At 46.7% G+C, this 25482-nt stretch overlaps 1 protein-coding gene and 1 long non-coding RNA gene across 5 annotated transcripts in view; both read right to left on the reverse strand.

The window, feature by feature from the left end:
• Positions 1–731, reverse strand: part of ENTPD4 (ectonucleoside triphosphate diphosphohydrolase 4) — a 33575-nt gene extending 32844 nt beyond the window's left edge. For 2 of the 4 annotated variants that reach the window (XM_023636166.2, XM_023636167.2), the window contains exon 1: positions 445–638. The gene's annotated coding sequence lies outside the window, so the exon portion shown is untranslated. Of the gene's footprint in view, positions 1–444 lie in introns of all 4 variants that reach the window. The other 2 variants (XM_023636165.2, XM_070256088.1) reach the window with 2 other exon arrangements.
• A 1823-nt stretch (positions 732–2554) lies between these two features.
• Positions 2555–24629, reverse strand: LOC102149524 (uncharacterized). Its single transcript, XR_289894.4, has 3 exons — positions 24493–24629; positions 15391–15485; positions 2555–10247 (listed from the first exon to the last, which is right to left on the reverse strand). It is a non-coding gene; the product is annotated as an uncharacterized lncRNA (long non-coding RNA).
• Positions 24630–25482: the final 853 nt, after the last annotated feature.

Here is a 25482-nt window from a genome sequence, read left to right on the forward strand (position 1 = left end):
TTTATGCTTCAGCAGGGCAAAGCAGAAACGATGCTGAAGGTGTAATGTCCCGATAGGCGTCAGGCAAGAAGCGCGGGGTCCCTGGCGCGGCAGCCCCGCGCCCTGGCAAGGTCCCTCCCCGGCGTGGGCCCTGCGCCCACACTCCGTGACAGAGGGACAATCCAGCGTGGTCACCGGGGCAGGCGCCACCGCCCCGCTCCTCCTGCCAGGGGCCGGGAGAGCACCTGCCGCGGGGGTCACGGGCTGACGGCGGGCGCCCGGATGTGCCGCCCGGCCCGGCGGCAGGGGCGGCACGGGGGAGGGCCGCCGGTAGGCCCGGGGCACAGGGCTCCCCCGCGGCCCGCGCCGCCCCTGCCACCCGGCCCCACGCTCTAACCGCCCTCGCCCCGCCGGCTGCTTCGGCCGCCCGCGCTCCCGTCGTCCGCGCCAGGAAGGCCGCCTCACCTGCTCTGCAGCGCCCGATTCGGAGGCCGCGGCTCTGGGGAGCGGGAGCGGGAGCGGGGAGCCGCGAGCCGAGCGCATCCCGACCACCGCGGCGAAACGGCGGCGGCCACGCGGGCCGGCTTCCCAGACAATCCGCTCCCTTCCGGGAGCGCGCCGCGCCGTGCCGCGTCACCGCCCGCGCGGGGAGCGAGCACGCCGAGGGGCGGGGCCTGCGCCGCGGGCGGGGCCTGCGCCGCGAGGACGGGGTCTGGCGCCGGGCTACCTCCCGCCGCCGCCTGGGCTGGTCCGGCGGTGGATGCGGGAGGGGAGGATGGTGCGGCAGGGGGAGCAAGCGGCTGGGTGACCGTAATGGTGGCGATACGCGCTGTGCTTATGATGCCGCCCTTTATCTTTGTGTCTTGAGGATTATGGTGAATGACGCTTGAAACCTGAACAAGGTCTAGGTATCTTTGCGCGACTCTTGGTGTTTTTACAACTTTGCCGGCCGCCATCTATTTTCAGATGGGGAAACAGGCTCAAACTCAGTCCATGACCCTCTCAGGGTCCACGTAATTACTAAAAGCCAGGGTTTCCTCCCTACCGAAAGTCGCTTCTACAGTCTTAGAGCCTCTTCTGAGGGTAACAGACTGCCTTGCACACGCAGTGCTTGTGAGGAGAAACAGTAAGGTGAGCAGCATGGCTCCTGAGACTGACCCCATGACCCGGACTTGGCACAAGGCCCCTGTAGGGCCACTCGCCTGCGTGTCTTTTAAGCCACGTGTCCTTGAGGCTCCTCTCTGGGCTGTGCACTGCACTGGGATGCTGACAGCCCTGGGCTTGGTTAGCCAGCTGCTTTCTCCTGGAGGGGTTAGCACAGAGACCTTGGCGGTCTGAGGGAGCTCTGAGGCCCCCTGGGAGCTGGGCCTTGGAATGCAGGTCATAGAGGGACAGTCCCCCTTGGCAAGCACGCAGGCTTTGTTCCTCTGCTTACTTAAGCCAGCTTCTCTCAGGGGGCTGGAGCGGATGCACACTGCCTGTCCAGCCTGTGCCACTGGACCTTCCCTGTAAGCAACCCGGTAAACCCATATGTCTCCTTTGCCATCTTGGGGTCTTTCCTTGGGTCTCTTGGCACCCTGTCCCGCACTGCTCAGCCAGCCTGGCTTGTGGCAGAACAGCGCCTCTCCAGCTTGACAGAAAACTGCCTTAAAGTCACAGAGCTTTGCACGAAACAACTGAAGAGACCTTGGGAAGCACAGATTCCATCCTTTTCCCCTCTTTTCTTACAGGTGAATCCAGTGCTGTCCAGAGATAGGAAGTGACCAGCCAACCTAGCTGCTTTCAAATGTTTTTAAAGATGAGAGCCCTAAAAACATCTACTCCTTCCTTTTCGGAAGTGAAACAAGCTTGGACAGAACAAGTAGTTACGCATTTTAAGCAGAGTCCCTTTGGTCCAGTGCCAGCTGGGGTCATCCCGGGGTGGTGATGTTGCATCCCTGGACCAGATGCTGTCCATGGAATAAGGCCAGCGGAGCCCAGGCAGCCTTGTGCTTTAGAGTGGATACCGACTTTACTATTGCTCCACCTTAGAACATGTTTGAGCCAAGGGACTGTGGAAACCGTCTATTCCAAACCATCTCCTTTAAAACCACCAGGAACCCAGAGAGGTTGAGTGACTTGCCCAAGATCCCTGGAGGCAGAGGGGGAAGCAGAACTGATATTTCTGACTCTTACTTCAGTGCCCTTGTATGGCAACCTGTTGCTATAAGAAAAAATGACCCGTTTGGATAGTTCACACATTAGCAACCTCTTGGACGTGTACCTAAGGCTAGCTTTAAGGAGCTGAAGTAGTTGGCTACTGACATGCTGTGATGTTAGGGCCACACACCCTTGAAATCATGTGCCCTTCAAAGTCTTTCCCATTTGGGATACTGGTTTGGAGTGTGGTAGTCTCTCTTAAGGAGCCTCCACTAAAATGCCAGACTAAAGTAGTACACCATTAGTACTTCCTGATAGTTCTATGTAATCATTATCTGATAAGAGCTGGGAAAGAAAAATATAAAGAAAGTATGAAAACATGTAACGTGGTGTATTAGTTTCCCAGAGCTGCTGTAACAAATTACTCCAAACTGGGTAGCTTAAAATGACAAATTTATTCTTTCACAGAACTGGAAGCCTTTCCAGAAGTCTGAAATCAAGGTGTTGGCAGGGCCATGCTCTCTCTGAAGACTCTAAGGGAGGATCCTTCCTTGTCTCTCCTGAGCTTCTGGTAGCTGCTGGCAGTCTGTGGCATTTCTTGGTTTGTAGAGGCACCCCTCCAGTTGTCACCTGGTGTTCTCCTGTGTGTCTCTGTGTCCACATTTGTCTCTTCTCCTAAGGACACCAGTCATATTGGATTTAGGGCCCACCCTAATCTAGTATGACCTCTTCTTAGTTACATCTGCAGAGACCCTATTTCCAAATAAGGTCACATTCATAGGTTCTGGGTGGACGTGAACTTTTGGAGGACACTATTCAACCCAGAACATGAGAGGACCATCCCGGTCTGGGTCATCAGGGAAGGCTTCTTTGAGGAAATGATGTTTGAGATCACACTCAAGAGGTGAACAGGAAAAACTAGAGAAGGATGAAGTCAGGGCCTATGTGGAGGAATAGTTTCAGGCAGTGGAAACAGCAAAGAGACTCTGAAGGGGGAAGGAACACAACTGTCAGAGTGATCCATCAGCTTATTCTCATTAACAAAAGAAACGAAAAACTAAGCCAGCAGGAGATACCACTTGCTGAGGACTTACTTTATTCCAGGCACAGATCTAAGAGCACTAGAAAACATTTCAAACAGAGTAATAATGCAAATACAATGTATCGAAATTCATGGAATGCAGCTGAAGCAGTACTAACAGAGAAATTTATAGCTTTATAAAGCTTATTTTAGTAAAGAAAAAACACTTGAAATCCATGATCTAATATCCCACCTTAAGAAGTTAGGCTAAGAAAAGCATGTTAAACCCAAAGAAAGTAGAAGGAAGGAAATAATTTTTTTAAAAATTGACAAAATTAATAAAGCCAAAATTTGATTCTTAGAAAATACTAGCAAAGTTGATAAACTTCTAGTGAGATTGATCAAGAAAAAAGAAAGAAAACACAATCAATATCAAGGATAAAAAAGGAACATCCTTATAGATGCTACAAAAATTAAAAGAATAAGAAAACGTTATGAACTATTGTATGCTGATAAATTCATTAAATTAGATGGAATGAAAAAAATTTTTAGAAAACACAATTTCCCAAAATTTAAACAAGAAGAAATAGAACATCTGAATAGCTGTATATCTTTGAAGGTCCCCAAAATAAAATTCCAGGCCCAGATGGTTTCACTAGTAAATTTTATCAACCATTTAAGAAAGAAATCTTACCAATCTTACATAAACTCTTTCTGAGAAACAGAGGAGGAGAGAAACTTCCTGACTCATAAGTTCAGAATACTCCTGATACCGAGAAATAAGAAGGAAAGGAAATTACACATCAATATCCCTTATGAGCAACAATGCAAAACTTCTAACAAAATACTGACAAGTCAAATCCAGTGATACCTAAAAAGAATAAGATAGCTTAACCAAGTGGGATTTTTTCAAGAAATGCAAGGTTGCTTCAACATTTTAAAATCAATCCATGTCATTCGCTACATAAACAGAATAAAGGAGAAAATTCATATGATATACATGATCTCAATCGATGAAGAGATAACATTTGACAAAATTCGACATTCATGATTTTAAACAAAACCTCTCAATTATAAAGGGAATGATCTTCAGTTTGAAGGATGTCTGCGAGAGAACTACAGCTAACAATGGTTGCAAGATCAAAGTAACTCATCACGTTCGGTGTTTTAAGAGCATTAAAGTTTGAGAAAGCAGGTGACACCTGGACTGCAGAAGCCATCCTGCAACCATGAGGGAAGAGCAATGCAGATAAGAAGCCAATACTAAATATGACGAAATAGAAAAAGCACATTGTCTGGGGCGATCATGGCATCACTAAAGGCACTGAACTAATACCAGCCACTGGGTCTACCTCCTGACTTCTTGTTATGAGAGGAAAATCAAGCCTTTACTTGTTTCAATTACTCTTGGCTGGATATTCCATTACTTGCTGGTAGGTCTTTAAAAATATTTGTTGACTGGTTGATTGAAAGCTAAAAGGGACCTTAAGAGGTCATATTTTCCAGCTGTCTTTCTGTAGTCAGTTTGGGTTTCATTTACATTTTATAGATGAGACAGCTGAGGTCTCAGAGGCAAAGCGACTTGCCCGAGCTCCTAAACTTGGGAGGGAGACAGGAAGATTGAATGTAGAGAGTACCAAACTGGGAGGTAGACACCCAAGGCCCAGTCCCCACTATGCTGCTAACTGAGCGTGTAAGCTTAGAAAATTTCATTTGCCTCATTGCTCCTCACCACCATATATAATTTTAAAAAGGGAAGGGGAAGGTCGTTAGGTAGACATCTAAGGTCCTTTCCAGGTCTAAAACCCATGATTTCTCTTTTTCTTTTTTAAAGATTTTATGTTTTCCTTTTTCTCCCCAAAGCTCCCCGGTACATAGTTGTGGGTCCTTCTAGTTGTGCCATGTGGGACGCCGCCTCAGCGTGGCCTGACAAGTGGTGCCGTGTCCACACCCAGGATTCGAACTAGCGAAACCCTGTGCCGCCCAAGCGGAGTGCGCAAACTTAACCACTCAGCCACAGGGTCAGCCCCTAAACCCATGATTTCTAAGACACAAAAGAGAAGACTAGAAACAGGGTCTTCCTCTTCCTCCTTCCCCCTTGCCCTCTCTTCCTCCTCCTTCTCCTTGTGACATCAAACGTAAGATAGAAGAGCCCTTTCATTTTTTTTATTGAACTCCAGATTACTTTGAAACTGTGCATGTCGGAACCTTGATGAATGGATCAGGGCCAGTGAATAACCGTCAGTATTTAAAACCCAAACAGGATTTATTTTTAATTGTTTTTCTGAAAAAGCCCCCACCATGGCAATTGCTTGGCATTCTGCTGGCTTTGCTCTCCAAATGTTTTAACCCGTCATTCCAGGGAGCCTAGATTGGCTAAACTGTCCTTCCTGGCATGTGTGGGTTGGGGGAGGTAACTGCGAGGCAATAGATGTCATGGAAACAGTGGAATCAGTGGCCCTTGGAAATGACGAGTCTCATTGCCCTCCCCCGGTCCTGTTTGACTTCCAATGCATTCATGCACAGACTGGTTTTTGAGTGACTTGGCTGATAATCCTATGTATTTATACAGCATTTGTCTTTAAGGAGATCATAGAACTTGACAGACATGACCTCATTTATGAGCCTGGCATTCCTAAGGCAGAGAGTGGGCCAAGAGAATTCTTATTTTATGGTGTTTTGTTACAGAGAATGCACTTGAGATCCAGAAAGAGCAGGTGACTTGTTCAAAGCAACATTGAAATTCAGGGTTTCCTTCAACCTTTTCTCATCATAGCAGCGTGGTCAACTGTACCATCAAGAGGTCATATGAGATATGGATCATTAAATACTCTAGTAGGGAGTGGACATGGTTGTTTTTGCTGCGTAGGACTCTTCCCTGTTTTTGGTAACTACCTCAAATTTCCAAAGGAATATGACTATCTCACACTCAGTCCATTTGGGTCAGAAAATATGACCTTGGCCTGATTAAGTGGAGTAATTTTATCCCCTGATTACTATGACTGGTACATGAATCATGCTGTTCTGATCAGATATAAGCCACATTCTTCAAGATCAGCTTCATCTGATGAAGTGTTAGGAACTTATGTCCTAACTTTCCTCCATATATTCCCTGTATTCTAACGTGCTTAACTACTTGCTTGCTCCCAGATCATTCCTTATTTTCATGTCTCTGTGTCTTTACATATGTTCCCTATGAGTGGAATAATGCCCCCCCCCTTTTTATTTTGAGGAAGATTAGCTCTGAGCTAACATCTGCTGCCAATCCTCCTCTTTTTGCTGAGGAAGACTGGCCCTGAGCTAACATCTGTGCCCATCTTCCTCTAGTTTATATGTGGGACACCTGCCACAGCATGGCTTGCTAAGCGGTGCCATGTCTGCACCCGGGATCTGTACTGGCGAACCCCGGGCCACCGAAGCAGAACGTGCGAACTTAACCGCTGTGCCACTGGGCTGGCCCCTAATTCCCTCTTTCCTGACTGCCTGGAGGAAAGCCCTCCAATGCATCCTTCAATTTGCCCCTCTGAAGCCGTGTCATCATCAAGTTGTCCCTAACCTCCCCAGGCGAGAAAGCCTTCCTCCTTTATCGCTCAGCACCATTGTTTGGTGTAACTGCTCTTGCTCTTTGCTACCATCTCATTCCTCTGTGTTTCTCAGCCTGGAGCAAACATGAGTGCAATCCAACGAAAACATTTTGTGTGCCCATGATGCGTTCCTCTCATGCCCTGCAGAACTAAGAGGCATCCAACTCGCTTGCCTTCCACAGACAGGAATAGATTTCACCCCCCTCCCGCTGCAAGGATTCTTCTTTTACCCTATCTCCAAATTCATCCCTGTTGGAAACGCATGCTGTATTTTTTCAAGAAGGTGCTCAATAATGTCTGCTTGAACTGAATTGAACATTTCATCTTGTTGAGGTCAGGCCAACAGCTTCATCTGTCAGAGTCTTTGGAATTCATATTTGTTATCAACTTGCTCATTATCCTTCTTAGCTTTGCATAATACTTATCTGCATATGTGTCTTATCTCCCAAATCCTCTCCTCTTAGACTGTCATCTCTTTGAAGACAGGGACTATGTCTTCTACTTAATACCCTTCAGTATGTAGCTTAGTACAGTGCTGGGCACATAGGATGTCCTCCAAACATGTTTGCTAAGTGATTAGTGAGTGAATGAATGAATGATATTATTTTCCTTCCTGATCAGAGGTAGACATCTATGAATATAGATACAGCTTGGCAAGAGAGGTCACTTCTCAGCTTACCATCCTTTAAGGTCACTAGAGGAGAGGGGACAGGAAAGGGAGAGAAAGCAGTGGGTGGTCCAGGGAGAAGATTTATCTTTCCTCACAATATTCTGATCCCCATGCCTTGTGTGTCTAGCATGAAATTCCTTAGAGTTTCTGGACTTGGATGGGGAATGTTCCACTTCAGTGATGCAGGTTGAACCTTATTTTTATACTATCTCGTCATTTCAGTAGGAATTGGGGACAAGGAGTCAAATGTGTCTTCTCAGTCCAACATCCGTCTCTGTGCTGCCTTCTCTGACCCCCACTGAAGAGTCCAAGCTGCCCTCCTCCTCCCCACACTCCCCGTGCCCATTCCCTGCTTTGCTTTTTCTCTGTAGCAGGCATCACCGTCTGACATACTATAGATTTTGTTCTTTTGTTAGTTTACTCTTTGTCTCCCTATATCAGTAGGGAGGCATAAGGCATATATGTTATTTGAACAGGAAAAATTTAATATAAAGAATTGTAAACTAGGAGAAGGTAATTAACTATTAAAAGAAGAGGTTTCACAAAGGGGTCCGGAAGAAGCAGGTGCAGAAAAGCAATTTCTCCCTCTAAGCTGCGGGGGAGTGGACAGGAAGGAACTGAGGACTCAGGGAGCAGCCCCCAGCCCCTTCCAGGCCCATCCCCAGGCTTGGGTTCAAGCGCTCCCAGGAGGGTGTGGCTATCTAGGACCGGCCACACAATATGGAGACTCAGTGAAAATGAAAACGTTGAAAATGTCTTGTACAGGGACATTGTCCAAAAATTAATAAGAATTTCAAGACAGTGACAGCAGAACATGAAACCAAATGCGGGGCTCTTCTCAGTGCCAGGCCCCATATGATTGACTGCATAACTGTCAGCTCAGTGGCTGCCTCAGGATTGCATAGCCTGCTCGTGGCAGAGAACTTTGCCCAAGGGTGCAAGCTGGCCTGGATCTGTGGCCCAAGAGTATGAGAGTGTGGACTGGCCTGGGCTGCTCTGCTGGGCAGAGATGGCCAGTGGAGTAGGGATGGCGTGGCTTAAGGATGCAGCCAGAGCCTTGATAGCTTACTGACTTTCAGTGTTAGAGAAACCACAACTTACACATTTTCTATTTTGTTGTTACAAATATATATTTTTCAAGTTAGAATGATAAAATATTTTATTTACATATATGTTATCTGCGTTTATAATCTTAAATATATCTAACCATATGCACAAATGTTTGTGGCAGTCCTGGAAGGGAGAGACAGAAGGTATAGCCTCCTGGAAAAGATGGTGTGAGATAGGATTGAGGCTGCAAAGAGAACAATTAGTGTGAGGAGGAGGAAAGACTCCTCTTCTTTTCTTTTTTGCTGAGGAAGATTAGCCCTGAGCTAACATTTGTACCAATCTTCCTCCACTTTATATGTGGGTTGCCACCACAGTGTGGCTGACCAGTGGTGTAGGTCCACGCCTGGGATCCAAAACCACAAACCAGGGCCACCAAAGCAGAGCACACTGAACTTAACCTCTATGCCAAGGGCCTGGCTCCTCCTCCTCTTTTTTTTTTTAAGTTGTGGTAAAATACACACAATAAAAAATTTACCATATTAACTATTTTTAAGAGTGCAGTTCAGTAGTGTTAAGTATATTCACATTATTGTACAACCAGTCTCCAGAACTTTTTCCTCCTGCAAAAGTGAAACTGTGTATCCACTAAATAATAACTCCCCATTCCCTTCTCCCCAGACCCCTGGCAGTCGCCATTCTACTTTTGTCTCTATGAATTTGACTACTCTAGGTATCCCATAAAAGTGGAATACACAATGTTTATGTTCTGTGACCGGCCTGTTTCACTGAGCATAATGAACTCAAGGCTCATCCATGTTGTAGCATGTGTCTGAATTTCCTTCCTTTTTAAGGCTGAATAATATTCCATTGTATGTATATAACGCATTGTGTTTAGCCATTCATCTGTTGATGGACACTTGGGTTGCTTCCACGTTTTAGCTGTCGTGAATGATGTCACAATGAATGTGGGTATACAGATATCTCTTTGAGACCCTGCTTTCAGGTCTTTTGGATATACAACTAGAAGTTGGATTGCTGGATCATATAGTAATTCTATTTTTAATTTTTTGCCATATGTTTTCCACAAGGGCTGCACCATTTTACATTCCCACCAACAGCGCACAAGGCTCCCATTTTCTCCACATCTTTGCCATCGCTTGTTATTTTCTGGTTTTTTGATAGTAGTCATCTTGATGGTGTGAGGTGGTATCTCATTGTGGTTTGGAAGCTGCTGCTTCTTTTGAAATAGGAGGGAAGGAGGGGAATGAGTGGAGAAGCAGAACTATTTTGAAGTCACTAAGAGGATACTGAGATAGCTCATAGCTGATCTCCATTTTGTCAGCTATTTTGGTGGCAAGGGCACAATCTCAGAGAGGAGGCAATGGAGAAGGTAGGTGCTCCTGAGGACCGGCAGGTGTTAAAATGGGAGCCTGTAGGGACGTGACAGGTGAATCAGCCAGGGGCGATTATAGAGATAACTGAGCAGTTGTGCGGTTCCCTCTGAGGTTAGGGGGCTTGAATACATAATGGACCCAATCCTAGATTTGTGACTGTCTTGAGCAGCTAAGTCGGGAAGAAGTCAATAGCCATGGGGGTTGTCGGGAGCACCAGCTGGAAGTCCTTCTCTTGTTTGTGACGGTGGGTGGAGCGCAGGAAATAAGCCTTATTTTCTACGTGTGGCTGGTACGGAAATGGTTATCAGAGCCGGAAGACTAAAGAAATCGTGAGATGAGGGTGTGAGAAGTGTCAGTGGGAACCACTCTTCCTTGCCTTGAGATCAGAAATCAAGAAAAGCCAGGTTTCCCTGTAAGACATGGGGAAGAGTTTGTTTAGGGAGAAGGTTAGCAACACAGAAAATATAGTAGAACGCAGGCACCCCAGAGCAGGGATTCTCAAAGTGTGACACCAGAATCAACGGCATGAGCCTCATCTGGAAACTTGCTCGAAATGCAGATTATCCACTCAACCCCAGAGCTGCTGCATCAGAAACTCTGGGAGTGCGGCCCAGTAACCTGTGGCTGCACAAGGTCTCCAGGTGATTCTGACGCCTGGTTACGTTTGCAGACGTTACCCTAAAGTACAGTAAAGGACCAGTCGAGGGCAGGACGTGGTGAAGTGAAGGACAGAAGGACTAGAACAGACGTATAGTCACGCTGAGTGCTTGAGAGGGGAATGTAGGCGTAAGGGACATCAGGTGGGTGCAACGGCAGCCCACAGAGACACAAAGCACAAGAGGTTGGGAGACTGGTTGGAGGTTGGACAGTGGTGGGGGTGGGTGCAGAGAAGGCTGCTTTATTTGCTGGATTTGGAAGAACGACTAGAATTAATCAGACACAAAGTTCTGATTGCAGTGACAAAGTGTGAGTGAGAATTCTCAACGTGGACTTCCGAGTCCTGGGCCATTATTAGTTATGACAGCTTGGGCCAGTTATTAACTTGTTTAAGCTCCCATTTTCTCAAAGGAGATCATGTTAACATCTATTTAGACTGCTGCGAGGACTAAATGAAATAATTCAAGTGAAGTGCTGAGCACAGTGCCTGGCATGTAATGAGAGTTGATAAAAGTCAGCTGTTAATTGTTGTTTAGCAGCAACTTCCAGTTTGGTAGGAGAAGGTAATCAGAGAGAAGGTGAAAGCTCTATAAAGGCCCTTCAAACCACACCGTACCTACACAGACATGTTGGACAATTAACGTTCATTGCTAATGAGTCTCTTCCATTTTGTCATGTGCTCAGTAGCTGTTCAGTCATCTGCACATTCTTCACGTCTGCACCATCATGAAAGCGTTTTCAGATTACAAGCTAGTGGTCAGGGGCTGTGTCTACTGAGGATTCATCTCACTTGGCCTAGAGCCTTTACAAGGCACTTTAGAAATTAGCAAGCTCAGATTTTCCTTGTTCACACAGGGAAACTGAGGCAGGCCGGATGTATGTGTCTTGCCAGACACAGACAGCGGCATAAAAAGGATGAGTAATGTAGCATCTGCTTTCACAGTTAACCTCTCAGCATCCAGGGAGACAGAGACAGGTGCTGACGTCCCGTGGGGCCATGCCTAGTGCAGTGAAAGTTTCCCAAATACGCAGAGGGGCCAGGCCAGGCTCAGATGTGGCCTCCCAGAGCTGCCCACCCTGGGAAGGACCTGTGTGTACAGCTGGATCCCTGCCTCCCTGCTGGGGAAGAGCCTGGCCTCCTGACCTGCCAGGCTGTGGTTTGTTGTGTTTCTAAACAGTATATTCCTCAGCAAGGAGCCTGCTGCCACTCCTGCTCTGCGCTGGAACTTAGGCCCAGAGGTTTACGTTTTTTCCTGCCCTGTCCTTTAATATAATGATTATAACTGAAAAGACAATTTAAGAAGGTTACGTAACAGAACATCTTGCTTCACATTTTAGCACCTCTCCTTCCATGTGTATAGACCATTTTACCTTTCTGCAGTCATGGTACTCCTCAGTCCATATATCTACTTTGGCTCACCCTAATTGCCGGGCACTTGGTACAATCTCTGATCTATAGCATGTGGTCAGCAAAGGATTATTGAACGAAGACTATTTTATAGCATGCTGTTTCCATTTAGCATAATGAGACTATTCCCTATGTTTCTATAGTATGAATAATTGTAATTCTCAATGGTTCCATAATGGTATCGATTAGTAATTTATTAACATTTTCCTTATGTTGGAATTCTGTTTCCTTTGTTATTGCTTTTACTGTTACAGATAATCTTATTATAAAAATTTTCATGCATTTTGTTTAGCTTCTTTGAATTAATTTCAAATACAAAATTCCCAAGAATGGAATTACTACATTAAGGAGGTTTGGACTTTATGATTCGATCATTATTTCTTAAGGAGCCAGCACTTCCTGATAGGGACGATCTGATTTGCGCCCTGTCTACAGTACCTATTCACGTATCTACTTCTACAGTGTGTCCAAGTCAACGACGAGGCCATCCCCAGGAGCCCCCAACTCTTTGAAGAGCCTAAAGCCACGGCCCAGTAGGTGGCACGGAGGAGATCTTTGGGTTTCTGAGTAATAAAACAGATGAACAGAAACGACACCTTTCCCCCAGGTGCTGAAACAAAGCCTCAAACCACGGCTCCACTCAGAGCCGAGTCTCTGAGAGGCAGCATAGCTCCGGCCGTTCTCGCTTTGACGCTGGCAGAGACTTGGAGAGCTCGAATCCTACAGGAGGCCTGTGTTAGCTTTTATTGCTCCTCTAACAAGTTACCACGAATTTGGTAGCTTAAAATGATGCAAATTATCTTACACTTCTGCAGAAGTTGGACACCGGTCTCACTGGGCTAAAACCAAGATGTCCACAGGGCTGCATTCTTTTCTGCAGACTCCAGGGAAAATCTATTTTCTTTCATTTTTCCAGCTTCTAGAGGCTGCCCACATTCCTTGGTTCCTTGGTTCCTTGGCCTCCTTTCTCCATCTTCAAAGCCAACAACATCAAATCTCGCTCAGACTCTTCTCCTGTTGTCATCTCTTTCTCTCTGACCCTAGCCTGGAAAGGTTCTCTGCTTTTTTTTTTTGGTGTGGAAGATTGGCAACAGACATGTCAACCTTCCTCTTTTTATTTGATGAAGATTGTTCCTGAGGTAACATCTGTGGTAATCTTCCTCTCTTTTGTATGTGGGACGCTGCCACAGCATGGCATTATGAGCAGTGTGTGGGTCTGCACCTAGAATCTGAACCCAAGAACCCTGAGCCGCCAAAGCCGAGTGCACGAACTTAACCACTGTGCCACGGGGCTGGCCCCAGGTTCTCAGCTTTCAAAGGGCTAATGTGATTAGATTGGACTCACCTGGATAACCCAAGATACTCTCCCCATCTCAAGGTACTTAACTTTAATCACATAGAGTCAGGTCGCTTTGGCCATGCAAGTTCATCCAGTCACAGGTTCTGGGGATTAAGATGTGGAAATTTGGGGAGGGGGGGATTATTCTGCCTACAACAAGATCTAAAATGGAAGTATATTTTTTAATTAAAAATGTGTATATTGACAGAATCTAATATTTTCATTCACTTGTATAATGAATTACTAAATTGGGTGAACCAAGTGCAAAAGCCCATCTGAGCTTGGAGAACTCTTCATTATCCAGTCGTGTTCAGAGGAAATCTTCTGGGATGCCATGTAGACGCTCCATCTCCTCTGCCACCGAGGCCAAGTCTTCGTCTCTGGCCCCTTGATACTGCCCATCTCCCTCCTGTCCAGGTCCAGGCTCTGCACCGCCGCCTGCCCTACTGGAAGGTGGAGCCGGGGCTGCGTTGTGGCACAACCGGCAAAGAGAAGGGGCAGAAAGCAGGAGCAGGCAGCCGGTGCCTTGAGAGGCTGCTGAGGACGCCCTGTTACAGAGGTTCCTTTGGCAAGAACAGCATTTTCTTCCGTGGTGGTCCTTATTCCTTGCCTTCCCAAGCTGCTGGATTTTTCCCTCCTGAATATTGTGTTTAAGAAAAGTTCCCCTGGAGAGGCTCTCTGATGAATGACCCTGCCAGCAGGTGGGGGGTGTGTGTGTGTGTGTGTGTTTTGGAACTGCAAGACTAGACTGAGTTTTTTTTTTTTTCATTTGTGACTAACACGAACGGAAATGCAAAGGAGAGTATAGAAGGACATTCAACTGTCTTTCCAGAAAGCCTGGAAGGTGAAGGTGTGGGCTGAGAGAGCCCACTGAATTCAGGGATACAGATCTGACGTCAACATGGGCAGCACATGAACTTCTTTTGGGATCCTAGGATGGGTTCTGGGCCTGGGATTTAGGACCTACCCATTACAGCTGACTCTCAATCTCAGCTCTTCACGAATTGTGAAGGATGTTGGTACCAGATCCTTTTTCAAGCCCTACAACGAGGCTTTGGACTCACCACTAGATGGCACCCGAGCTGTGGCTCTCACGGCAGTGCAGCAAGGCGGGCCAGAAACTTGTCCCTCTGAGGTACCTCTGTCACTCGACTGGACAGGGTCGCTCAGAGTTCTGCCTGTTAAGACGCAGCCACCCTTGCCCCTGGTTTTGCTGAATTCCATCGTGGTATCCACCAGGACTAAGGTTGGCAGTTTTTGCTCTATTCTCTGGATCCAATCATAGGTGGAAAACGGTCCTTTTGTTCCTCGGACTCCTGAAAGAAGAAGTGTATCTTCCCAATGAGAACCAATTTGTTTTGTAATTGCATTTTGTTTATTTCTTTATAGGTGACATGGAGGCAGACTGACTTGGGTTTGAGTTTTGGCTCTCATTTTCTGGGCCGTCCTTTCTGGGCCTCAGTCTTCTTCTAAAATGAAACTCATCATCCATGCCTGAGGGGGCATTGAAGCGTGAAATGCAAGGATGGTGGAACATGCCCAGCACAGCACCTGGCGCTTAGTAGGCTCTTTGTCTCACTGCTTCTCCCTTTGGAGCAGGGGCTCTGTTCCACTCACCTCTACACCTTCTCAGCCATCACAGTGCCTGGCGTGTGGACAGTCTTCGTACATGTTTTGAACAAATGAACAAACCAGCTCACAGAGCTACTCACCTTGATTTTAATTGACTGATCGCCTAATGAAATACCAAGTTTTGTGGGGGATTCAGAGGATTATATCATGACATCCCACAACTGGAAGGACCTGCAACCAAGATATACAACTATGTACCGGGGAGGTTTGGGAAATAAAGCAGAAAAAAAAAAAATCAAACAGAAGATTATATCATGAAACTCCTCCCACAGGTTCTAACAATCTGATTGGAGGAGACAAGATTAATCAACACATTTAAGAGTGAACACAGAAGCTAACAAATGAAAATGATTAAACATGTATGGCACAGACTGTTCATAATTAAGTTCACAGTTCCTCCAACAGAGCTCAGTTCTCAAATTCTGACACTCACAGTGTTAGTTTACATCTGTGTTGTTTGTTGACAGTCGGCTGTTCGTCAGATCCTGGGCGTTCCGATGGGAAGGAGAGCACTCACCTTGCAGCAGGGACCTTGTGTCTAGACGGCAGGGCTGGGTGGGAATCTAGCAGGCATCAGAAGAGCGCAGGGCCCGGGGGATGGGATGGAGGTGCCTGGAGACAGGAAAAAAAGGAGTCAAGGAAGGGAAGCGAGAGCAGACTGAAACAACATTCAGCCACTGCACCATTTGGCTGTTGATTTCTTCCTCCCTCCGAGTGTGAATAAAGTCACAGGACCTAAATCCGGGAGCCACCTTAAAAGCGTCTGGCTGGGAGGCTTTATGTAACAGCTCACGAGGCATTCAAATCACTGCTCACACACTTTTAGGGACAGGGCAGAAAGCCCTTCGCTACCGCTACCTCGGCAGAGAGCCCGCGTCTTCATTAGACTGTTCTAATTGTAATGATTAGCTCAAAACCTGCCTCTAGCTTCTCCACGTAGCTGCCGGTTCTGCTCGAGAGCCACGTGGATAACGTTTCCTCCCGCTTCCAGAGGTCAGTTCTTCACGTTGCAAAGAGCTGCTCTCAATCGCATCTTCCTTAACTCTTTCTCTCAAAACTTCGCCACTACCTTCAGACGTTTTCAAACGACTCTTTGCCTCTCCTGGACCACAGACTCGCCGGAGGTCAGCGAGTGAGCAATCACGGGGACGCCGTCCGGCGCCCGGGCTTCCCCGCTACGCCACGATGCAGCGCTAGGTGGCGCTCTGGACAAGGCCTCATCCTGGTGCTCCAGGTATCCAGGGCTGACACGAAGATTGCCCGCTCCCCGCAGAAGTTGCCAGTGCCAACGCCAGCATGCCTCATATCCCTGTTTTCCCCAGTGACCCGCCAGAATTCCAAATCCCAGCCTCATCAGTGACTCAGCATCACCCTGACCCTCATCCCCGTCCTGCACCTGATGTGGACGACCGATGTTTTGCCTGTCCAGTACCCTGTCGGCATTCTCCTCATGATAGACAGCACCACAACTTGCCTTTGAAGAACCATTCCCCTTCTTGCCAGCATGTGGTTCTGGTGGATTCCGCCCACCGGAGGTGGGCAGTGGACCCAGGCCTGGCCACCTAGAGATGCGCCTGCATTAACCACAGTGGATGGTTCAGACTGGGATTTCACTGCTGTGATAAGGGAAGAGGCAGGTGCCGAAGACCATGTGCAGCTGGAGCTGATGGGCAGCCATCCGCCGCTGTGGGCAGAGGCTGTCTGAGAAGGTAGCAACACAGAGGAGAGGGAGCAGAGCCTGAAGGAGAGCACCCTCAGGACATGGTTTGAGAGGGGAGCAGAGCCTGAAGGAGAGCACCCCGAGGACATGGTTTGAGAGGGGAGCAGAGCCTGAAGGAGAGCACCCTCAGGACATAGTTTGAGGGTCTGATGCATCCAAGACTGAAGCTAGCATCCCCCCTGTATTTCCAGGTATATGAGCAAATAAATTCTCTTTTTTCTTTTGCTGAACCTAGTTTGAGTTGGATTTCTGACATTTGAAACTGAAAAGTCCTAATATAATCCCTAACCTGACCGCCCTCCCGTCCTCGGGGGGACATTTAATTGTGCCCTCATGGAACACGTGCTGAGCGATCAGCACATTCTCCAGTATTCTCACCTCTTCCCTGAACTCATCACCCGCCTCCTTTCATTAACTGAAATCTGGCGCCCCCTTCAGGACACTAGTTCCCCCGCAGTGTTCTCAGAATGGCAGTCCCTTTTTCTCCTCACCTTGGGGTACCTCGGGGCCATGAAGTGGGTAGGGGCCCTCCTTGCTCTCTATTGCGATTTTAAAACCACTTCCCTTAACTTCTACTTCAAACTCTCAGCTTGTTTCAAGCTTGGTGTCCGCCTGTCCTAACAGCTCTACCTAACAATCTGCCAGTCACTGCGGCACACTCACTGACCACTTTGGCTCTAGGCCCATTGACTTTCTCTCTGGTCCCTGCCTAGCCATGTTCTCAGCAACTTCAACATCCACATGAACGATTCTTCCAGCACATGAGTCTCCATCACCTCAGCCACCTTGGACGGTAACCACAACACATCCAAAATCTCAAATTCATATTCCCACCTTCCATCAGCTCTTTTCCTCACAGCTCACTTACTCTAGCATCCCCAATGCAAAAATCCTGTGACTTTGAGGCTGCCAATTCGTGTGATCCCCATATTCTGGATCCTATAGTCCATCATTATACTCATGCCCCCCAAAATACTCTAAATTCCTTTGTATGTCTTTTCTTCCATTATATTTACCATGCTGTATTTCTATATTGATGACTTATTTATGTTGGGAACTGTGTTTCCCAAAATCCCTTACTCTGAATGGTTCATGGTTAGAGTTAGCCAAAAGTGAAGCTGTGCAAGATTTGGGAGGCAAAGTGAAACAGCAGCCGTCACACTCTGAAGCTTGTCGTTGGTTCGAGGCAGACGTAGAAGAGCCAGAGGTGCCAGCTTGTGCTTAGTCTTCCCCTCACTGGGTCACTCTTCCCAACTGCTGGCCCTGCTGACCAACAGTGACCCCAGGCCCCCACCCAGACAATTTGAGGTGAACACACAGAGGCAGTAGCTACGGAGAACCAACACCCATCCATGGACCTCTACACCAGCTCCCTCTGTGGTCCTACTGCAGCAGCTGGATGTGACTAGCTCCCAGAATTCCTGCAAATGCCCACTTGTTCACCACTGCCAGGACTGGTTAGTGGCTTTTCTCTGGTCCTTTCAGCTCCAAACTTGGACTTTTATTTCCCCAGCTCCTCCCATGATTGTGTAAGGTCTAATTACTATAATAAGCTCCTTATTCCACAATGCTTATTCAGCTCAATCCCAATGACCCACTTTCTTTGAGCTTGCCCCAGAGAGGCTGAATATTTCTGGAGAAAACACACACTCCTACTGACTGGTTACATTTTAATTTATGACTACATAGTCATCTGACTTTGTCCAGAATCCTTTCCCTCTTGTTTGGGTAATGATATCATAATTTTGCAGGATGAAGTATCCATCTCTCACTGAACAGTCTTGGTGAGACTTTCAATCAAATCACTGTTCTTTGTCTCAATCTGGCCAATCAGATGCTCTCTCCTTGGAATTTGGATGTGGAGGGGTTGAATTCATTCATCGAAAGAGCTGCATTCTACCGCTGTCCTTGAGTTCCTGCTTTTGAGATCTCTGGTGCTAGGCTAGTCCCTGGTACTCTGGTCCTTCAGCTTTTCCTATGACCATGTGAACTCTCTCCATTCTTCCCATATATTTGTTGCTTAACTTAGCCAGAGCCAATGTGTGAGGCTTGCACAAACCTCAAATGGCAGAGTGCTACTCTGCCCAGCAATCCGTTACATTTCTCCATCAATATGGACTCTCACTTTCCAAGGCAATTATTTCATGTCTTTCCTCTCTTTTAAACCTGATTTCTGCCCCATCCAACTTCAGTCTCAAACTTCATTAAGAAACGGAAGCAGTTAACATCTTCCTATCAACAAGTCTACAAACCTACTGGCAGGTGAACTCCTACTTTCTGTTTTATTTCCCGTCACAATGCTTCCCCTGCGAGCTTTCTAAGTCTCCCTGCTCCTATCGCAAGCCAGGTCCTCCACCTGTGCTCTGGATCCATCTCCACTCGCCATCTCAAAGGTCATGCGGCTGCATTTATGCATCCCCCTCTCTCCTGACCATCACCCTCCCTTCCTCTGCTGGATCCTTGCCATCGGCACACAGTTGTGTGCTAACACCTTCCATCTTTTGAAATACATCCTTCCTTGACTCTATATCCTCCACTAGCCACTATCCCATTCTCTGCTCTCTGTTCACAGAAAAACTTCAGCGAAAGATTGTTTCTACTTTCTCACTTTCCACTGTTTCTTCAACCCACTCCACCTGGGCTTCCATTCTCACTACTCCAACCATAGCCCCCCTCGTGTTATGGTAACAAATGACTTCCATCTTGCCAAATTCTTCTGTGTTCTCATCTCCCTTGTGTTCTCAGCAGCACTCAACACAATCAACCTTTCCTTCCTTTTCTAAGTTTCCTCTGTTTCTGTGACGGCCCCCAATTCTTGATTTTCCTCTGCTTCACTAATTGCTCTGGAGATTATAGCCAACTTGCCACCATTCCCCCTTTATTTCTTTCATACTATAAGAATCTTGCTTATGTTTTTCATATACTAGCTTGTTTTCTCTTTCTTCCTGTATTCACATCAGAATGTAAAGTTCCTTGGGACAGGAATTTAGTTTTTGTTGTCTGTACTATTCAACTGGCACATAGTAGGTACTCAATAAATGTCTTCTGAAAGGTAAACAGGACATTTCTCTCTGTTTCCCAGGGCTTTGATCATTCCAGTTGCTTTTCTCTTGGTACACTCAAGCTAGTCAGTATCCCTCTAAAACTCCGGCCCCGCTGCAGCCCAGATGAGCATATTGCCTTGGACCCTGACAAAGATTCTCTCCTTGACCTAATGCTAGTTGGGCTCCTCCGAACTCTCTTCTCAACTAGGCACTGGCTGTTGGGCTTCTGTGTTCATCTCCGCTTAGTCTAGATTTAGCAAGAATTCTGCTGGGTCAGTTTAGCAAACGTCACCCACCCTTGATTTCTGAGGAAATTCCTATCCCCCCAACACTCAATATCTTACTATCCTGGCCTACCTTCAGCAAGAATCCTGTCAAGTTGGTTTAGCCAGAATCTTCCTTATCCTTGATGTTTCCTCTTAGTAATTTTCCATCCACTGACCCTGCTCCTTGGCTATAAATCTCCACTTGTCCTTGTTGTATTCAGAGTTGAGCCCAATCTCTCTCCTGCTACAAAACCACATTGTAGTAGTCCCCCCTTGAATAAAGCCTGCCTTATCATCTTTAACAAGTATCGGGAATTTTTTTTTTTTTTTTTTTGGTGAGGAAGATTGGCCCTGAGCTAACATCTGTTGTCAATCCTCCTCTTTCTGCTTGAGGAAGATTCTCACTGAGCTGACATCTTGCCAACCTTCCTCTATTTCATATGTGGGATGCTGCCACAGCACGGCTTCATGAGTAGTGTGTAGGCCTGTGCCCAGGATCTGAACCCACAAACCCTAGGCTGCCGAAGTGGAGCACATGAACTTAACCCTACACCACTGGGCCAGCCCCTCATGAAATTTTTTTAAACAACCCTCCAGTTCTATTAATACAGTCCAGAATCACTGTAGCTTTTTGGCATCTGTGTCCAAGGCCGTCTCACTGAAGTGCATGTAAACGCTGCTCCCGGAGCTGTGTGACTCGGTGGCTCCCCGTGTTACACTCTGACCAGCACAGAGTGGAGGCAGCTAACTGTGCGGCCAAACATTTTTTAGCAGACATGCTATCTGGTCAGTTTTCCTCCTTTCTGTGTTCAGTTCCTTTTTTTTCCCTCTCTTCTTTTACAGACTGGCATCTGAACTAACATCTGTTGCCAGTCTTCCTTTTTCCCCTTTTTCTTCTTCTCCCCAAAGCCCCCCCGGTACTTAGTTGTCTATTCTAGTTGTGAGTGCCTCTGGTTGTGCTGAGTATAGTTTCTCTTTCTTTCCTTTTTTTAAAAAAAGTTTTGGATAGAAACTAAATCTTCATACTTCTTGCTAATAGGAAGAGTTTGGGTCCATCCTTTAGGTCCACTGAGTTTGTAATCTTGCTTTGGTCACTCAGCATATTAGTTATATTAGCTCTATGTTTTCAGAAGCCCACTTTATCCAGCTTCATCGAAATGCCAGACAGGATAGAGTCAAGGATAGAGACCCGTGACACATCAATAGAGACCTTCCCTCAGGCTAATAATGAATAAAGGATCAACCCTCTCTAGGCTTCCTTTAACATATTATCATCTTAGGCACACTTAGCTCTCAAAATACTCAAAAGAACAATAATTTTATTTTTAGAATAAAAACAAATTTAATCATGTGTGAAATTTAATCACGTGGGACCCAACACCTTAGGTTTAAGTTCTTATCTTTGATACTTGCAAGATTTCTGAACTTGTACAAGCCACTCTAAATTCTCTGTAGTGCGCATGCCTTGTCCGTGGACGGAGGATATGAGTGATTTTGAACCCAGCGGCAGGGTGCTGAATGAGTGATCTCTTGAGGCACTTGAGTGCTTGAGCTCATAATTCTGTGACTCCCGCTAAGATAGGGTCCTCCTCACGAATGTGGTGACCTTTGAGCAACTACTTTAGTGTCATTTATAACAGTGAAGCACTGGGGGGAAATTCCCATAATCACCAATAAAATATAAATTATGAATACATACAATGGGCTATTTCACGGTAACTAAAAATCATGTTTTTGAAGGATTCTTAAGGATGTGGAGAAACAGGTGAAAATAAGTGAAAAATACAATTTTTATATATAAAACAATACCAGAACAATATGGAAGAAAGTATATGAAAGTGTCAAAGTGGTTATTTTTGGATGGTAGGATTATTATTTTTTCCATTCATTTTACTTACTTCTATGTTTTAACATTTTTATATGAGTATATGTTACACGTACTGTAAGAAAAAATTGGAAAACATTTTGAGATACTTAACATATGCATAAAAAGCCTTTAAATGTTCATGCCCTTTAATAATATGAATTCCATTAGGGGGATTTAGTCTAAGGAAATAATTCGAGTTACAGAATATGCTGCATACAAAGATGTTAATGCGCTGCTATTTATAATAGTGTAAAATTGGAAACAGTCTAACAATGCAGGAATGATTCGACAGGAACACATCATCTGATTAAAATCAAAGGCAGACTTTTGAAATCGTGTATATAAAGTCTACAATAACAAAACTTGTTAATGAAGTAATGTTAAAGTGAGAAAGAATAAAATCATATTTTGATTACAACTATATTGTTTTTTAAAAAGTAAAAAATAATGCACTGAAAAGAATGGGGAATACAGAAAGGCAATTGTTTCAGGTGGGGAGACTCAGGTAATTGTAAATGTTATTATGACTGTTCCACGCTTTTCAAATATAAGCATTTATTATTTGTGTAAATAGAAAAAAATGTACAGTCATTTAAAAATAAAAAGTACCTGCTCTATGGGAGGAGACTGATGGGGTGAGCTTATCTCTTTCTGGGGAGGCTCCTGGGGTTGGGTGGAGACAGGACCGATAAACTCCTGTCCTTGTTCGAGGGCCCCAGGGCCCCACCCCCAGAGCAGGGCCTCCCCCCAGTCACTCATGTTCAGGTGGAACACACTCCCTCCCGGCAGGACGCAGCCTGAGCCCTGAAAGTCCAGCCCAGGATGTGGGTCTCTCCCGTGGCTGCTTGAAATCCCCAGAGAGACAGGAAGGGGGCCTTCTACCCACTCCTTCTGCCCCAGCCCGACCAGAAAAATCCCCTTGTTCTGCCACCTTCTTTCCTCCTCCTTCCCAATGGGGCACTTTTGATAGCAATGCTGCTGCTGCTGCTGCTGATGGATGACAATAGTTTACTGAGTTCCTATGACACACCAGTCATATTACATAGAGTACTTAGTCACTCCTCACAATATAAGGTCTGTACACTCCGTATCAAATATGTATGGTTCTCCTCATTTTACAGATCAGGAAGCTGAGATTAGAGAGATTGAACCATTTCCTCAAGATCCACAGCTAGTAAATGGCAGATCCAATCAACCATGCCCAGTCCATGGCTTAACCACTGTCCTGATGCCGTCAAATGCCCAGCCCTGCTCGAGGTCATACTGTCTCCCCTTCCTCCTGCAGATGTCACCCCATCATTTAAACTGGCTCTGGCTTTCTTTTATTGCATCCTTATCTGGTCATCTGCCCCCCCATCTCCCTGAGACCTGTGCAGCAATTTCAGTAGCCTCTGTGTGTACACACACACATCATAATTTCCCATTACCCAACTGAATGGCATTTATATGATAAAACTGAACTACACAGATAAAAGTCTTAAGACTCTAGTGCACAGCCAAAATACAAACTCCCAAATTGTTCCATATGTTTGTCACTGTCTGTGTGGGTGTCCCATTGTGGGGCTGGATGTGCCTGACTTTCTCTGGACCAGCCTACAGTGTCAGCAGAGGGTCTGGCATATCATGTGGACTCAGTGAAAGTTTTCTGAATAAGTGAATGAACAAAGACAGAACAAATGAGTGTTTTAATGACATCACAGTCTTATATTTCAGTCTCTTCATCTGTGAAACGGATTTGACTATGTTCTCTCCCACAGGACTGAGAGTGGCTGAAGGGTGGGGAATGGATCATATTCACTGTTGCATCTTTAGCACCCAGCGCATGGCCTGGCAGACAGGATGTACTCTGTCAAGGTCAGTTGGCGACAGCGCATTCCCCTGGACTCCTAGTGGGGGTCTGAGAACAGGCGAAGCAAGGCCTATAACACGCCCTGCACATTCCCTAGAGAAGGACATGTTGCTGTTAAACGGCTGAAATGGAGTGCGGGGTCTGCTGCCCTACGGCAGAGTCCGCGTGCAAATCATGGGCCTGAGTCCACAGGAAGTGGTCCCTGCTGAGAGCGGGAAGCAGTCACTGTCCTGGGGTAGGCCCAGGCCAGGCCCTCAGGGAGCTGCAAAGAAAACCAGGTTCCTCCACTGCCCCGAGCCTCTGACTTGGGCTTCAAGACTCCATAAAACTCTGTCAGACCCAGACCCAGCTTCCTTGCAGAACTGCTCCCTGAACCACCCTGGCCGTCCATTGCCATGTACTGAGCACCGGCCTTCGGTCAGGACCTGACTGAACGGCTGCAGCTTTTCAGGCAAGGGCCCCTGTCATTGCTTTGTACACGGGTCTCTAGTTAAGGAAACCCAGGGGGGGAAAATGGCCCCACAGGAGAGGTTCCCCCACAGCCACCGACAGGATTCCCTGCCTGGGAATCTGCAGCTCTGAATATTCTTTCAAACAGCCTTTCTTTCTAGCTCTTTGTCCTCCTGCCTCTTCTCATTTTCTCTCTCCTTCCTCTCTTCCCCATCTTCTTTATCCACCACAGAACCAACATACAGTCAACTCTCAAACCGCACTTTCAAATGCAAGACTGGACAATGTCCCTTCTCTACCTGCCCTCTCTTCCTGTCCTGCAGCCTCTGCCTCTCCCACCTCCACACACACATGCACCTCCCCTTCTGCCACCCTCGCCACCATGCCAACACAGCAGCTTCAAGAAGCTAGTGGAGTCAGTACCTTATTTTGCTCCGGGGTCCAGGGAATCCTGAAGGCTGAGGGCCCTCCAGGTGGGAATGGGGCCTCTGCACCGAGTGCAGGCCCTTGGGATAACTCAGCGGCCTGGTGGCCAGCACAGGACCAAGTACCCAGTGGTGTCACCGTCTGCTTCTGAGCGGGGCAGTCTCCACAAGGCCTGCTCTGATTCAGCGGAAAAGCTTGATGTCTGTCAGGTCAGAGGGTTTCAGGTTCCAGCCAAGCCTACGGCGGTTTAATTCAGAAGGGCTGCAGCACTGGTGGAGACTGGAGGGCACACAACGTCTCCAAAAGCAGCTTGGCAGGGTGTGGGGGGTCCCCAGCTCTATCATCTGAGGCACAGCTGAAAACTCCCCTCCCAGCTTCAAAGCTCCCTAAACAAACTGCGGAGGGACAGCTGGCACTAACAGGATCCTACAGGCACACAGCATCTCACAGTTCACCAGGCACCTTTACAGACAAGTGTCTCGCTGGAACCTACCACACAGGGGACTAGAAAGACAGTTATTCCCATTTCATAGATGAGGAAACTGAGTCCCAGAAAAGAAACACAGCTTGAACAAGGCCATGGTATAGGGGGAACTCAAACCCACGTCCTCCGATTCCAGAGCCCATTTCCTTCCTCTGACTGCTCCCCTCTTTATTCCGCCTCCATTAAGTCAGTACATACCTCTGGTTTGGTCATTATCTCACTACTTAATGATCAGTTAACACTTTTGCAGGGATGAGCAAGGTTCATGGAGAACACAATCACACTGCGATGATTTGCAGAATTGACACCTGGGAGCGGGCCCTACTCAGGAGCTAGAAGAACCACACACACGTCAAACTTCAGCTGTTACCAGGGCCACACTGCTGGAAACTGAGCTAACCTAAGCTTTACTGCCTATGGTTTTTTTTTTTCTTCTTTTTTTGAGGAAGATTAGCCCTGAGCTAACATCTGCTGCCAATCCTCTTTGTTTTTGCTGAGGAAGC

This window comes from Equus caballus, chromosome 2 (assembly GCF_041296265.1).
Source record: "Equus caballus isolate H_3958 breed thoroughbred chromosome 2, TB-T2T, whole genome shotgun sequence".
Taxonomy (NCBI): Eukaryota; Metazoa; Chordata; class Mammalia; order Perissodactyla; family Equidae; genus Equus; species Equus caballus.